The sequence below is a fragment of the Thermobia domestica genome, chromosome 5 (assembly GCF_964235325.1).
Source record: "Thermobia domestica chromosome 5, izTheDome1.hap1.1, whole genome shotgun sequence".
NCBI lineage: Eukaryota > Metazoa > Arthropoda > Insecta > Zygentoma > Lepismatidae > Thermobia > Thermobia domestica.
Window position 1 is genome coordinate 9446117 of NC_137458.1, and position 18262 is coordinate 9464378.

Genomic DNA, 18262 nt, shown 5'->3' on the forward strand with positions numbered 1-18262 from the left:
TACGAGAGAATCTAGAATTACCATAAAAAAACTCAGTTTTTATTAACATCTTTTTATTATTGTATTATTTTATATTACCCTTATTTTTTATTAATTTGGATGAAGTACAGTAAACTATTTTTAATTTTTTCCCTATTAACTTAATTCATATTAAGTATCTAGTGAGAACTTAGGAAAAAGATAAGTAAAAACTTTAGGTTTCTTAATAAAAATAACTTTGTATACTGTTAATATATATTACAACGATTAAACAACTTTTCCTTCACTTCCCGGAACTTTTCCTTCTTCCTTCCAGGAACTTTTCCTTCTTCCTTCCCGAAACTTTTCCTTCTTCCTTCCCGAAACTTTTCCTTCTTCCTTCCCGAAATTTTTCCTTCTTCCTTCCTGGAACTTTTCCTTCTTCCTTCCCGAAACTTTTCCTTCTTCCTTCTCGGAACTTTTCCTTCTTCCTTCTCGAAACTTTTCCTTCTTCCTTCCCGAAACTTTTCCTTCTTCTTTCCCGGAACTTTTCCTTCTTCCTTCCCGAAACTTTTCCTTCTTCCTTCCCGGAACTTTTCCTTCTTCCTTCCCGAAACTTTTCCTTCTTCCTTCCCGAAACTTTTCCTTCTTCCTTCCCGAAACTTTTCCTTCTTCCTTCCCGAAACTTTTCCTTCTTCCTTCCCGAAACTTTTCCTTCTTCTTTCCCGGAACTTTTCCTTCTTCCTTCCCGAAACTTTTCCTTCTTCCTTCCCGGAACTTTTCCTTCTTCCTTCCCGGAACTTTTCCTTCTTCCTTCCCGAAACTTTTCCTTCTTCCTTCCCGGAACTTTTCCTTCTTCCTTCCCGGAACTTTTCCTTCTTCCTTCCCGAAACTTTTCCTTCTTCCTTCCCGAAACTTTTTTTTCTTCCTTCCCGGAACTTTTCCTTCTTCCTTCCCGAAACTTTTCCTTCTTCCTTCCCGGAACTTTTCCTTCTTCCTTCCCGGAACATTTCCTTCTTCCTTCCCGAAACTTTTCCTTCTTCCTTCCCGGATTTCGGCACCATATACAACGATTAAATCACTCTGGTGCCTTTTTTATATATAATAAATTCAAGCCATTAAATAATGCACATTCCATTCCGTAGTTTCATTCCATTCATTTTATATCAGGTTGTCCCGACAACGACGTTTCAAAGCCTTATTATTTCAACATTTGAATATCTTTATATATTAACATTATAATTATTTTCTTTTTCTTCTTCTGATATTAAAAATCAGCCAGCCTAGTACAAATATACAATGTACCGTTGTAATATATATATATCACGCAGCAGCTGAAATGCGTGGGACAGGGGGCGGGTATGAGTAAATCGTGATCGATCGATCCAGGGCACAGTAAAACTATTACGCTACTGTACTGTAGGTAGTTCTTGTTTTTGATTGAAATATAATGGATCTTTTAATCAAAATAATAATAATAATAATAATAATAATAATAATAATAATAATAATAATAATAATAATAATAATAATAATAATAATAATAATAATAATAATAATAATAATAAAATAAATATAGAAAAATCAACGTTTGTTGCCATGTTTGTTCCAAAATATTCTTCATGGTGCTGCCATCTTTTGGATTCGATTGCAACTAAAGCAGTTTCTCGATATTGATGGTTCTTGATATTCATCAGTTTGAACGTTAGAGAGTACTTAAAGAGAAAGCAAATACTCTTTCTCTCTCTTTTCCACTTTGTCTCTTTCGACTGGACTTTCCACTCTTGTTTCCCATCAACTTCAAATGATGGACCGAAGCTATTGAGAATTCTGAAGTATTGACTACTTCATCAACTGCAAACGAACTTCGCTTTTTCACATAATTACCTCCGAAGCGTTGAGTGTCCCAAGTATCTTTTTTTCCGCTTCCATCTCGGAATTTTGAGCGTTTCACATTATTTCCACTTCTTTTTCTTTCTCTCTCTTCTGGTTTCTTCCTTTCTTCTTTTTTCAGAATTCTATAGACAGGTTGTATCACAAGAAATAGTCATTTTGTTTTATCTACGATCGGGACAGTTGGGAAAGACAGAAAACATTTGTTGACGTCCACACTAGTATCAATCGGCTGTTTATCTTGACAGAATGCCCATATTGTTGAAATATAGAGTGGTCAAAAAGTCTCACAACCCGTGGCACAAATATTTAATATATTTTTTTTCTTTTGTTGCAGGTGACAGGTGTTGATAATTGAAGTAAGGGACCTGTAGTACATTACCATTTTGAGGGACATCTAAGACGCTTGCAATTTTCTTGAATTTGTCTCCCATACATTTAATGAATGTTTTATTTGAAAATGCCTTTCCGAAATGTGCTTCTTCATGACGTATCGCAGTGATTTCGTAACTCAAACTCCTTATGTTCTTTCCAGAATGAAAATATTTTTCTCAGCTATGTATATCATACTGTTGTGGTATTGTAAATTTCTTGCCTCGATTATTACCGACTGTTATAATCACCTGCAATCAAATAGAAAAAGTGTACAATGGTCCAGTGTTGCTGCTCTTTCGTGTGGTGCTAGAGGTCCCTGACTCAAACCTAGGCTGGGACGCGTGTCGCCATGTTTGGCCTAATCCTCGTTTCGCCTAACCAATTATCTGACACTTTTATGACAGATAAATGATAAGATTTGTGCCCGCCATTTTAGGCAAAAAAGGATCCTCGTTTGGCCTAATCCTCGTTACGCCTAAAATGGCGGGCAATAAGAAAAAATCGTGGAAATTCAACTAGAGGGAAATTATATAAGAGAAAATTCCCTAGTATATAAAGAATTAAGAAATGCAAAATATATAGATTAATATTATATTAACTATTTTCGAGGAGTTAGGATTACCAAAACTCCTTTATGTATTTACTAGGACCATGGGTATATACGAATATATATGAGTAGGTGAATAGCAAAACCCGTTAAATTCACATTTTAAAATTTGTGGCAAATCGAGAAAAACTGTTTAAACACGTCATAATTGTAAAATAACATTAGAAACTAGAGAACATTATAAAATTAAGAATAATGTGAGTGTTGGTCTGTCGAAAGCTGTATAATCACACTAGTCTGTGAATTGCGTTATTGAAGAAAATAGTTTGGATTTAACAGGTTTTGCGTGTGTAAATGGAAATAACAGCTTTTGCATCTGGACGAGCGGCCATTTTTGTTGAGGATTAAGATACAAAACCTATCAAAAAGAAAGGGAGTCACAGTCAGAAATCAGTATTATGCCTACTAAAATATGGGGGGGGGAGGGAATGTATTATCAACTATACATTGCACAAGATTGGCACAAATGAATATGGATATATAAATGCTACATTAATTTTGTTCTAAATTGAAAACAATGGATCCAAATGTGCAAAAAATTGAATTATGTAACCTCCTCTCCATCATCATCTAGTAAATGGAAATCCATATCGTCGTCGTCCTCTGGTGCATCACCATTTTCTCGGTTTTCTATTCCTCAAAAACCTCTTTGTAAAAAGTGAGCTTTCAGCTGCTTTCAATCGTCAAACCCTTCGTAACTACAAGCGGAGTTAATTATACCTATCCGTATACATTTCTAAACTGAATGACTATATTTTGGAAGAGTTTGTAACCTTTTATGGACTAACCTAGAGTAAATATTAATTTTCCATTTATCCCAATATATGAATTTGAAATATAGCAAACCAAAATGTGCAAATGTTGAGTTTGAACAAAACAGTGCAGAAAGAGAATAAGAAATTGTAAATAACTTGCAAAATTTTTTAACATGTTGCACCAGAAGCATGTTATAATTTTGAATGATAATTGACACGAGACATTTTAAGAAAGAGGTTCTACTGAAGCTGAAGAGACCGTTTAGAGAAGAACCTAATCCAACAATGTTCTGTTCAGTTTTTCGTTTCCAGTTTTTCCTGTGTCTTGTATGTTTTCTAGACAATTTTGGTGTTGTTTGATAACAAAATTATGATCATCGCTGCTTAGAGTATCGTTTTCTTTTGATTTTGCGTGCATTTGTCTAGTAATTATTAAAGAAAAGCAAATAAGCACAGAAAAGTTTCACGAACAGTTAGGTTAAGACGTATAGTGTCTCCATTTTCAGTCCAGGTTGTGCGGTGGCTCAGTAGTATTGCGTTCACCTCCGGTGCTTGGAGTCCCTGGTTCGATCCCAGCTTGTGGACTTTGTGGTGGACAAACACCGTGCTCGTGGGTTTTCTCAGGGTTCTCCCGTTTCCTCCCACTTTCTTCATTTCACCATTTCATTCATTTCTCATCATCACCGTCTCTTTTAGCCTAAATGGCATACTCGTGGGACGTAAAACTAAAGATTTAATCTTTTTTTCAATTTTCAGTCCAAAAATAAAAAAATAATGAAAGCACACACTTCAAATTCTGCCAAAATAAATTTCGAATGATTTACGAAGAGTTGCAATAAATATTCAGATTACCAAACTAATCCTATACAGTACGAAACCTCAAATTGTTTGAAATATGGAATTAACCGGGTTTGATTCTGCTTTTCTCATTAGGTTATTTGCAGGTTTTGCATTTAACAGTTTATGAAACTGAGTGTGGAAAAGGGATTTAACTGGTTTTGCATCTGTATTTCTCAGTTCTTCACATAGTAGGGAATATTTTTTCGAAAAATTTCCCTCCAGTTTTATCTCCACGATTTTTTTTATAGTCCACCATTTTAGGCAAAACGAGGATTAGGCCAAACGAGTATCCTTATTTCGCCTAAAATGACGGACATAAAACATCTTTTATCTGTCATAAAAGTGTCAGATAATTGATTAGGTGAAACGAGGATTAGGCCAAACGATGGAAGATCGCTGGGACGAGCTCTACTGAGCAAGTTATTCAGAAGTATTTTAAAAGACGTCAGCTCGTTGTGCACCCACCTAGGGTGGATTATGCATGTATCCTGTTATTAAATTCAACAACGTACAAAGAAAAAGATTCAAGCAATCACTGAAACACCATAGAGGAAGCCGAAATTACGATGTTGTACTGAAATATTCCAGTTTTGTTCAATTTGCCGTTTATTCCGTTGTCAACAGCACGCGCGATACAAAAAATATTTACATTTTTTAAAAAAGGAACAGAGTCTGTTATTAAGCTATTTCACTTCCAGTTTACATCAGACCAATAGAACACTTATACGGAGTATTGTGATAAAATAGCTTTTTCATGCAACACTTACTCTATGCCCGTCCCGAGCTTCTCGTTGCTTTATGATTAGAGTAAATGGTGCGGAGACTTGGGTTCGATTTCTGGAGGGAGCTCATGTGATTCTGATCCTACTTTAAGCTACAATAGGTCCACGTCTTCTATAGCTTTGTCGCTGAAAGGAACGCTACACCCCAATTTAACCAACTCAATCACTTGCTCGTCCTTCAACAGAAAACAGTCCTTACAGCAAAAATACCAATGAAAGAGCAACAGCAGTGCTCCTACGCACTACAGTCTTACTTCTTTCATTTTACGATAATGATTTGTAACGCTAACCCGGTGTTCACTGAGTTTTTATATTTTTCCTAAACTATGTGGGTAGTCGAGCAAACTTAGGCGTTAGGTTGATGATGATGAGGCAAAACTAATAGTATGGTTTCGACTTGGATCGTTGGAGTTTTGTTTTATTATATCTTTCAGCACCGAAGCTATTTGAGACGTACATCTACAACTATCATAATGTGCTGGATTTTCAGTGCTCTCCAACCGGAAACCAAACCCAAGACCACGTACATCAAACTGGCGCATGCTAGCCACTAGACACGTGCAGAAGACATAGTAAGTTCGAGTTCTACTGAAAACAAAAATGAAATGGAATGAAATCTTTGAGTTTTACGTCCCACGGTTATGCCGGTTAGGCTAAAGGAGACGGTGATTATGAGAAATGAATGAAATGGTGGAATGAAGAAAGAGGGAGGAAACGGGAGAACCCCGAGAAAACGGTGTTTGTCCACCACAAAGTTCACTTGGCGGGAGCAGGGTTTGAACCTACTGAGAAGCATAGGCGTTTCTAGCTCTCCTGGGTAACTCTGTTTTATAACAATAACATTAATAAATATGTATAGGTTGATATGGACAATAGTCCGTATCGTATGATATCATTTTCTTGCATGGCCAGATCTGAACATTTATGTTGTGAAATTGTGTGGTCAGACATGTATAAACAAGTCTGTTTAAGCAGTAAAAAGAATATGCAAGAAGCCATTAATAGTGAATGCATCGTCAACAGTGGCGTATTTACGATTTTTTCGGGGGGCGGCTTTGCTAACTTTCCGGGGGGCTTTGCCTGAAAATGTGAAAATTCTGCAAGATATTTCATATACTTTACTATAGTAAGATTTCGGGGAGGCTTAAGCACGGAAGCCCCCCCCCCAAATACGCCACTGATCGTCAATTATAAAGAAGGAATTTTGTAAATGCAGAAAATCTTAGGAAAATACATCAGTTTAAATATATTTTATTTTGTGTGTTACCATTGAAACATTTAATGAGCAAACTACGTTTTAATTAGTTGCACATATTATAATATAACGAACTTAGGGAAAGATATATGTTGTAGTGTTCAAGCTCTGTCCACTCTGGTAGGAATTCAAAGTATATGAAAAAAAATTAATTCAGAAACTGCAGGAAGAAGTAATCAAAATGGCTAATGCGTCTACTTTTCGTCCGTGTGGTTCCAGGTTCAATTCCTCGAATGGATACTTGCTTCGGATAGAAACCCAAGTTATGGTTAGGGTGGCACCAATCCATTTTCCAGGGTCTTGAAACCCGTTTTACATTTGGGAAGCGTTCTTTGCATGCCAAAATCTACTAATACAGAAGAGAGTGTGAACATTGTAGCACATTGAAACTAATGCTAGGTATTTTTGAGCAAAAATTGCAGGTTTCTAAAGGAGATTTATATTTTAAGAAACTCCAGCTTACAGCGTGAGCACATGCTATTCGAACAACATGTGCTATTCTTTATAAGCAGAAGCGATACACGAAAACAGGAAGACACGAAGAACAGCACGACGGGAACCGAAGAGGAACGAGGCACCCAGAAATGGCCTATAAAAGTGGAACCAAAGAAGACGGAGGCATCAGTTGACAGCTGATCACTTAACCTACAACTGCTCCTGAGGTCGCCCTGGACGAAGAGGTCGCCCTGCCCTGCCTATAATCCTGAGGTCCCGAGGTTGCCCTGCCTATAATCCCTGGAAACTGCCTTGAGCGAAGAGGATTTCTAACCACAAACTGAACGTCACGAGGTTGCCTTGAGCTAAGAAGATTACTAAAAATACCATATCCTGAAATCGCTGCAAGACGCTGTTGAGGCTGCTATGACCTAAAAGGGTTCTTGTATAAAACATTTCCTTAATTCTCCTGTCTGGTCATAGAGAAGACTTAAGATATTTACTTTGTATACACAAAGACTATTGTGTAACATTTTGTAAAATAAATTAGATGAAGGGCTAGAATCCAGAATTGCCATTGTTTCTACCCACACTAGTACTACTCGTATTACAATATTAATAAGGCAAAATGCACAGCTATTTCTGTATTTGGTATTTGGTCTATACGTAATTTACATACGTTATTGCCAAACTACTTACTCATCCCCCTGCATTATCCTCTTCACTCAGTGGTGACGTAGGGAGCATAGAGGGCTAGATATCCTACTCGAAAACTTACCCTCCCGAGTGTCTCCCTTCACAGTAATGCCCATGTTGGTACTAAAATATTGAGATATGTAGTTCTGATCGATAAATACATTTTGCTATCAAACAGTTAAAGATATATTTTTAAAGCAGTAGCAACTATTGTTAATATTAAGTACCAACCTTTTGCTGAGCACTAGAAAAAAACGTTCGCTATAATGAATCAGAAGTATAATATTAGTTATAAATATATATTATGGTTCTTCTATTTATATTAAAAAGTAGGTATTATCACTTCGTTTAACAGAAGTCAAGGAAAAATTGTTTCACATTTTACCTATCAGGAGAGAACAAAAAATCTAATTTATAAAATTGAAAGTGACTGCGTTTGAGATTTCATAAGTCTTGAACCACCCGACCGATCTCGATCAAATTCTCAACTTGAGGTTCGGGCCTGGGCTGTTTTTTATCATTTCACTTTGAATGTATAACTTAGGGGAGGGAGAGGAAGGAGACATAAATATTATCGAAGATAACCAATATTAGTGTAGAATCCATAGTTTCCAAGGTCTCTGAGATAAACAGTGACATTTTGGAGTTTAAATCCAATTTCAGCCCTGCAACTTGGAGCAGGGGGAGATATATATAAAAATGATCAAAAATGACCGATACGAGAGAACGCTTCAGTTATAGTAAAAAGTTACAGACTAACGGAATATATTACTAATTTTTCTAAATTTAACCTAGCAAAGGAGGTAATTGACGCGAGTGATTAGATATAATGGAACTTGGTCCCTTTTCAAATCTCGTTCCCTTACCAATTTTCTCCACCCTTTCAAGTGAGAAACAAAGTGTTTCCAACAACTGTTTACGATCATTTGTGCAGAGAGGCAACAGATGCAGGAAAGGAGTTCGAGTTGATTGAGTTGATTTTGAGTTTTACGTCCCGTTCAGCAGCAAGGCTATATGAGACGTGGACCTACTGATTAACGTGGAATCCGAACCACATGAGCTCCCGCCGGGAATCGAACTTGGAAAGGAGTTCGAATACACGCGATTATACACCTTACTATAACAGTATTTATTGATATAACCTGCATTATATCTTTTGCTCTTCCCCAGCGACACAACTAGGCTAGTTGTCGCCTAGGGAAGAACTCGCTTTAGCGCCCCCCCCCCCCCGACCAATCAAACCAAAACTATCCCCAAAAATCTCATATTGACATTACATAATAATTCTCCTATTCCATTTTTTCTTCAAGTGGTAAAGCTTAATATCAAAATTGCGGTACATAATTTTAATTTTTAGTACAAGATAAAATATTAAACTAATTAGTATTTGATTGCCAAATAATCTGAGAGTAGCATGCTTCACGTATTCTTATAGTCTTATCATAATAACTGAAAATCACAATGTTTATTTTAAATTATATCAGGATGTGCTTATATCTAGAATGAATCAACAGTTTGTTACTTTAGAATAGAATATTTAATGATGACAAACAGTCAAGCTGTTGTCTCGAGTATTATACTCTGGCATTTTGGAGATCTCTTAAATCGATGTAAGTTAAATAAAAACACACACAAAAAAAACTGGAACTAAAATTTAATTTTGCGAGCTTCTTTTGGCTGCAAAGGTTTTTACAATGTTCTCAAAAGATAGCTTGGAAGCTAACTTATGCTTTATGGATATGATTCTAAGATTGGTGAGTCGTTGTTGTCCTGTTAACTTTCTGAGGTAACTTTTATGATATTTAGTTTGCTCAAACTCCTTTTCTTGAGTTATAGTGAAAAATATTTGCCCGGTTTTTCGCCCCCCCCCCCAATCAGACACAAGCCCCGTTTGCCGTCTTCCCTTTGTTACGTCACTGCCCCTCCCCCAGTAACTTTATTTAAAGATCACATATCATCTTCTCTTAATATATTACAACAAAAAAAAAAAAAAAGAAAAAAAGAAAAAAGAAAAGAAAAGGAAGCAAGAGAAACAACACAATACTTGCAAAATCGACATGAAATGGGGCACAAAACAAATGAAACTTCAATTATACGTTTTGAGTCAAGAAAACGTATTTTTGTAGGAACGAAAGAAATAAGGAAAAAATGCGAAAAAGAAAAATCTTTAGAAAATTGAAAACTCTTAACATCGCAATATGGACGAAATGAAAACACTTGGAAAAGGCCGATAACAATAATAATAATAATACGTAAAAAGGAATCGTGTCTTTCTGAGACATAACACATATTTAAAAAGAAAAAAACGGAAAAGGAAAAAAGACAACGATATTGTTTCTACATTTCATAGCGTTGCTTCTTTTAATAAAAAAAGAAACAAGAAGTAAAAATAATAAAAAGGAACGCAGCAGCTCCAGTTCTGGAAACTATAGAAGCGTGTCTCGTGGTAAAATTGAAAAAAATAGGCGAATAGAAGGAGATAAAGAAAGGGAAGAGACAAAAGGGAAATTCAAGAAGATATAAAAAGAAAAAAAGATCTCAGAATTTAAATCTTTCAGGTGGAAAATTGATTCCCGAACGGGCGGATAATGGAATGAAGATAAGAACAAGGGACGGTGCTGCCTTTGGTTTTTTCCTTTCTTTCTTTCTTTTCAAGAACTTTCTTCTTTAACTTTTTATTCGTTGCTTTAACGATAGAAAACGGCTTCGCTGGCAGAAAGTAAAAATAATAATAAAATAAGGGAAATATTTTATATGGATTTTTGTTTTCTTAAAATTATACTTAAAGGAAGAGGAATCAACAAAATTGCAAATGCAGAACTATTCTGTTGGTTTCTTTACGTTTATTATGATTTGGTTAGACTTCTTTGATACCTTTGGAGGTTTATTCTACTTACTTATCCAATAACCTTAAAAAAATAGCAGTTACCAAACAATCCCCACTACTAGAGACAGTGCAGCTGTTTGCGTTGTGTTTGCGCTGTACACATTTATATTAGGAATGTGCACAATGTGAGAAGTAAGACTGTCTCTCGTTTTGGGAAAATTATGTTTTGTCTCCAAACTATATGCATCTTTCGCCTTGCATCTCAGAAGTCTCATGAGGGGCCGCGGTGGCTCAGTGGTACAGCGTTCACTTCTGGTCGATTCTAGCTTGTGCCAAATGAGATTTGTGATGGACAAATACCGTTACTGTCTCTCCAAATCTTGTACTACAACAGCTTTGTCAAGGATATTATGTAACAATACTTTTATTACAGATCTTACACCACAATGCCTTTGTTCAGGATCATACCTTTGTTAAGAATTTTACATGCAACACATTCGTTATGGATCTTATAGCACTTTCGTTAAAGATGTAATAATCATCCCTTAATTAAGGATCCTGCACCACAAAACCTTTATTAAAGATCTAAAACCACAATCCCTTTATTAATAATCCTATAATATAATACCTTTATTAAGGATTCTATGCCAGAATACCTTTATTAAGGATCTTATACCACAATACGTTTGTTAAGAATTTTCCACACAACATATTCGTTATGGATCTTATAGCACTTTCGTTAAGGATCTAATAATCATCCCTTAATTAAGGATCCTGCACCACAAAACCTTTATTAAAGATCTAAAACCACAATCCCTTTCTTGAGAATCCTATAATATAATACCTTTATTAAGGATTCTATACCAGAATACTTTTATTAAGGATCTTATACCACAATCCATTTCTTAAGAGTTTTACACACATCACATTCGTTATGGATCTTATTGTACTTTCGTTAAGGATCTAATAACAACACTTTAATTAAGGATCCTGCATCACAAAACCTTTATTAAAGATCTAAAACCACAATGCCTTTATTAATAATCCTATAATATAATACCTTTATTAAGGATTCTATACCAGAATACCTTTATTAAAGATCTTATACCACAATACCTTTGTTAAGAATTTTACACACAACATATTCGTTAGGGATCTTATAGCACTTTCGTTAAGGTGGATCACTACCCGGAAGTCAGTATAAGCATTAGTTCATTGGCTTAACCAACGCGTAAAGAAATGGCACATATTATAAGTATTACACTATAAAATAGAGTTATGCGCCAGCTACAACATCAGATATTATTTTCTGTACTTATGTATTCTGTTAGCTGAAAAAGTAACATATAAGAGAAAAACTTGATCAGTTTTAAGATGAGTACGCAAGATGGCGCTTGCTGTTAGATTTTGCTACTTCTGTGCTCAGTTTTATGAAATTTTTACTTACAAGTAGTAGTAATCGTCTCTTAATTAAGGATTCTGCACCACAAAACCTTTATTAAAGATCTAAAACCACAATCCCTTTATTGAGAATCCTATAATATAATACCTTTATTAAGGATTATATACCAGAATACCTTTATTAAGGATCTTATACCACAATACTTTTGTTAAGAATTCTATACCACAACTCGTGACTAAGCGATTAGCGTACGCGTCTTGGGTAGCGGTTGGCGTGGGAGATACGGCGGAAGCTCATGTTGTTCTGATTCTACGTTAATCAGTAGGTTCCGTTTCATATAGCCCCACTGCTGAAAGGGACGTTAAACTCCGAATTAACTCAATTCTATAACACAACACTCTCTTAAGGATCTTATACTACGATTCCTACGCTACTAAACTAATCAGTGAAAAATAGATAAATTTTAAAAAGTTCTTGTTGAGTAACTACTGCCATAGTCAAAAAGAAATATATATATAAACTGTTGAAGTGTTTCCGTTAGATAGCAACTACACTTATCAAATGGGAATTAAACAACCTGTTATCTTTTGTCGTTAAATAGTTGCGATGCTGGTTAATGAAGAGTTAACTATTAGTTGAAGAGAGAGAGAGACGTGTCTCTTGATAAAGTGAAGAGAGAGAGAGAGAGAGAGAGAGAGAGAGAGAGAGATTTACATAATTTCAACAACCATTGTTGAATGTAACTTCTAAAATTAATCTTTACATAGCTTTTAACGTTTTCCCTAAAGGAAAATAATTATCTTTTCTTTTTGGCAATTTCTGTATTTTGGTATTAGAAATCGTTAGAACTCTGCTTTCTCTGTAATTCTATTTTTTTTTCTCCATACCTTTCTCGATTTCCTTTTGTTTTCGATCTTTTGTTAGAGAGAGAAGGACGGGCGTACAATAGAATAAATCTTTCTACGATCGAATTCAATACGTTATACGGGATGGGGGAGGGGAGGAGGTCTTTCTCTCACAAGTTGCTTTTCCTCTGAGAATTAAGTTTAGGAAACAACAGCAGAAACAGGGAGACCAACTTTCTTTTTACTTCTTTTTTCCACGTACGAGGTGGGAATTCAGGATTGCCAACCGAACAAAATATATTACTTCCTCAACCAGGTTGAGCGAACTTTTTTTTTTCTTTCTTCTGAATAGGGTGGAAAGTTTAAAACAAATAAAAACCTGTGTTACGTGAGGGTGCTGTAAAGTATTGTCACGTAAACGAAAGAATTATAAAATATTGTGGTGAAGAAGATGGGAAAAAAGACTTACTGGAATTTAACGAAAGTATAAGGTATACTGTATTTTTTCAGTCGGTTCCCATCAAACAATATACAAATGTTCTTCCAACTTGTAAATAATATTATTGCTAAATAGCAGTGAAGCGGGACAAAAACTACATTTGTCATTCAAAAATTAGGCATCTAATTGTTTTCTAAATATCAGACATGATCACTGATCATTTTGCTTCTAACTGCATTAGTAGTATAGCGTTTGAGTTTTTCAACAATAAAGGCACGAAAGAAAGTTTGTCACTAAATCATATAGTATTTGATTACTCGAATTTGACTGAAACATTTGACTATAATACTTTGTAATGTGCCTAAAATATTTGACAGTAACTCTTTGTAATCTCTCCGAAATATTTGGCAATGATTCCTTGTTATGTGACTGAAATATTTGTAAATGATTCCTTATAATCTGACTGAAATATTTTGCAACAGATCATCAAAATATGAATGAAGTATTTTACAATATCTCGTAATTTCACTGAAACATTTGATAATAATCCATTGCAATCTGATTGAAATATTTGGAAAGATTTCTTGTAATCTGATTGCAATATTTGGCAGTGATTCCTTATAATCTGACAAAATATTTCGCAAGAGTCCTCAAAATATGACTGAAGTGTTTCACAATTTCTCCAATTTGACTGAAATATTTTGGTAATGCAATCTGACTGAAATATAAAGATTTTTTGTAATCTGATTGAACTATTTGGCAATGATACCTCGTAATTTGATTGAAATATTGGGCAATGATTCTTTATAATCTGTCTGAAATATTTTTGGATGATTCCTAGTAACTCCATTAAATTATTTGCTGGATTTCCCTTCTAATCTGATTGAAAATTATTGTCAATGGTTTCTGTAATCTATTTGAAATAATTATCTACGCTTCCTTGAAATCTGACTGAAATATTTACTAATGATCCCTTATCATCTGAAATAATTGCTAACTAGCAAACCCGCACATCCTGCGCAAGAGCAGAACACTATTGTTGTCTGAATGATTGAATATGATACAAAATTAAAAATATTTGTGGCTAGCAAAGTAGTTTTAATAACACGTTAATAATATCTTTAATTAAGAATTTATCGATAATTACTCGAATTTAAGACATCCTCGAATCTAAAGTGTTAAATAATGTTAACAATCGTTTTATAATTCTTTGAAATATTAAAAACTTTTATTGCAGTTTAGAAACGTACAAAACTTTTGTACATGCTTGTACTGAATTCAAAATAATTTTTAAGACCTAGAAACAGTATTTATTTCAAAAAGAAATAGGAACTAATAAGTGGTAAACACTCCAGAGAGGTCCAAAGTTGAAGGGAGGGATTTCTGGGGATAATTTTCCCAACATTCTCTCAATTTTCCCTCTTCAAGTACGTTATGATCCCCATTACATAGAACCTCCGGAAAGCTTGTTTTATACTGAAGAGAATGAACTATAAACCATGACTTGCCAATGAACAGTGTTGATGCAATAGCTATTTCACTGCGAGTCTACGATTTTCTTTATACTAAATGGACTCCATGGACTTACTCCGTTATCCATGGCACTTAATTTTTTGTGCATGAACATATCTTTGTTAGAGGAAGTTCGGGTATTATGGAATACCATTTTTGTATTGCTTGTAACTCAGTTAATAACTGCACATTAAAACAGAGAGGAAAACAAGTATATGCCTTACATATTTGGCTTTATTTATGCGTATCTTGATAAATGATGTTAGAAACGAATGAGAGAGTGTTAGAAATGGTGGGTGAGAAAAGGACACTTTTAGATATTATTAGGAAGAGGAAGAGAAACTGGTTGGGACATTGCCTAAGAAGAGATTGTATCATGAGGGACGTCCTAGAGGGTATGGTGTCGGGAAAGAGAGGGAGGGGGCGAAGAGGACTACAATTAATGGATGATATAAAAACAGAAAGATCATACGCGAAGACGAAGAAGTTAGCGGAGGACCGTGGAGCATGGAAGCTTCTCAGCTGCGGCAAGTGACCTGCCAATAAAGGCAGAATACCTATGATGATGATGATGATGATGATGATAAAGAAGTTTCGTTACAGGGGTGGGTAAAATTTATAATTTGTAAAGAAACCACTTTAGAGGGTAATATGAAATAGTCGGGTAATATGGAATACAAATGCTATATAGAAAAGAAATGAACATACAATGTTGAACATACAATGAATACAGTAACAATTCATGAAAATTCTGAATGCCAAGCCATAACTGAATGTGATTACTTACAAAAGTCACAAATATAATACTCTGCTTCAGGATCAGCACAGTCATTGCGCGCTCACATTAAACATGATGAACACTGGACCCAAGCTCACCCCTTGTATCATCAGAAAATTTGCTGTAATAAAAAATACACTTAGCATTGTTGTAATTATAAATGCATGTTTAATTGCCCAATACCAATAGATATTTTTGCAATCGGAATACCATACGGAATACGCTGGTATTCCATATTGGCCTCCACGCCACCTTGGAAACGAAAGAGCTATTAAACGAATTCGAAGGCGTATAGGATAATGGCGCTTATCAAACTACCACTCTGTATATCCAAACTCATAGTAAACAAAGAATTGTTGTTCTATTACATTCCAATAGGAAAATACAGGCTGTAAAACACTTACCTATAAAAGTTTTCACGAATAAGAAATCAGATTTTCACGTCTACCAACACAACGAATGTTACAATCACAAGGAGACTAACTGTAGATTATCATGGGAACGTGAGGTAGTAGTTTCTTTCCTCCCCACTCAGAAGCAACACATCACAGGCGAGATAATGAGATATTCCATATTATCCGACTATTCCATAATACCCGAAATTCCTCTATGTATATCTAATGGACTAGATTTGATTCGGATGTCCGGATGACAGGTTCGTGTCCGTTCCTTGTTAGTGGAACCGATTGGCAACATTGACACTACAGATGAAGCATCATGAACATGTTAAAAATTAATGTTTGATAATTTAAACATAACTCATGTATGAATGAAAGAAACAACAAACTACGATTTCACAAAAATTTTGTAGCAAGAATTAAATATTATCTTCATAATAAACATTAATGGTTGGCAACACTGTAAAAGTGTCTCTACATATCATAAAATTTGGTAATCCCAATTTTTCACATGCGAACATGTCAATAGTGTTTCAAAAAATAGTTGCACTTAATTCCACCAAAAATGCCGTTAACATCTTTATTTTGCCTCTTTTCTGAAAATTTGAGCTCCTTCGTGGCTAAGGAGTTAGCGTAAGCGCCTATGGCGTGAGAGACCCGGGTTCGATTCCCGGCGGGAGCTGATGTGGTTCGGATTCCACGTTAATCAGTAGACCCACGTCTCATATAGCCTCGCTGCTGAACGGGACGTTAAACTCAAGATCAACTCAACTCTTTTCTGAAAATTTGACTAGTTTAATACTCAAATATGTTTTATTAGTTGAGCCTATGTTCTTCAGTTTTATAGATTTTGTTACATTAGGAGTATTTATTTATTTTATATAACTTTAACAAAAAAAAATGTCGATGGTTGGAGGAGAAAAATACTTCTCTACCTTAAAGAAAATAAACTTCTTTCGGCACACTATGACAAAATAAATACTATCTGCAGTAGTGATAATGCACTTTATTCAGAGAGACTAGGTGAACAGCAATCCAGATTTCAATTAGGAGGCAATCGAAAAATTTGAAGCTTGAAAATAACAAAAAATAGACGTAACTTTTAAATATCTAGAGTATGGTTTATTTAAATTAAATAATTTGGCTTAACTTCCTGCAAGAGTATAAGTTTTTTTTTCATTTTCCGTAACGCAATGCCGTACAGTGTATTTTATTTATCTTTTATTTTTCGTTTATGTCCCACAATTATCGAAAAAGGCTAAGGGTGACGGTGATGAAGGGAAGAATTACAATGATAGAGTGACGAAACTCGAAGGAGACGTGAGAACCAAGAAAAAATCCACGCACACAGTATCTTTTTACCACAAAACCTACTTAGTGGGAGCTGAAATCGAACCAAAACCCCATGTACCAGACATGAATGCTCTAGCACTGAGTATCTACGGCTAAATTTATCTCTTGCACAACAGCTAACTAACTAACTAATTCTATGGAGTATGGAACCCGGAGGTTCAACACCGCGTTCACAAAAGCACTCCACTGACTTCTATCCTTAGCCAACTGGATTTCAATTTCTACTTTGTATTACTATTTCTGCGAGATCCATGTTAATATTGTCTTCCCATCTGCACCTAGGTCTTCCTAATGGTCGTTTCTCGATTGGTCTTCCAGTCAAGACTCTGAAAGCGTTCCTACTTTCTTCCATTCTGGCTACATGACATGACCACCTAAGCCTCCTAGACTTGATAACCCTAGCAATGTTTGGTAAACCGTATAAATTATGTAGTTCCTCGTTATGAAGTTTCCGCCATTCCCCATTCACGTTTCTCTTGGGTGCGAATATTTGTCTCAGGATCTTGTTCCCAAATACTTTCAATCCTTGTTTCTCCTTCCGAGTGAGCGACCATGTTTCGCAACCATACAGAACAACAGGCATGATTACCGTTTTATATATTTTAAGCTTCAAATTCCTCTACAGAATTCGCGACGACAAGAGATTTTGAACTGAATAATAACACGAATTCCATGCTTTTAGTCGACATTTAATTTCTTCGTGAATATCATTTTCGTCTGTTAATATTGATCCTAAATATTTGAAAGTATCCACTTTATCAAAAGTATTATTTTGATATTTTAACGGATCCACAATTTGCCGTATTACGATCCGGACGAACTTCCATGTATTTAGTTTTCTCTGCATTTACTTCTAAACTCATGTCCTTGCAAGCGTTTAATAAGACCTCTTCATTTCTTTCTATTGTTCTCCTATCAGCCCCTATTAAATTTACATCATTAGCATATGCCATAACCTGGTGAATACCGTTCAACTCTAGGCCCTGGTTGCTATCTTTGATTTTCCTTATAGCGTATTCCAGGATAAAGTTGAATAATAATGGCGACAACGCATCTCCTTGTTTCAGACCATTCCCGACGTCAAAGCTCGTGGACAAAAATTTTCCTACCCG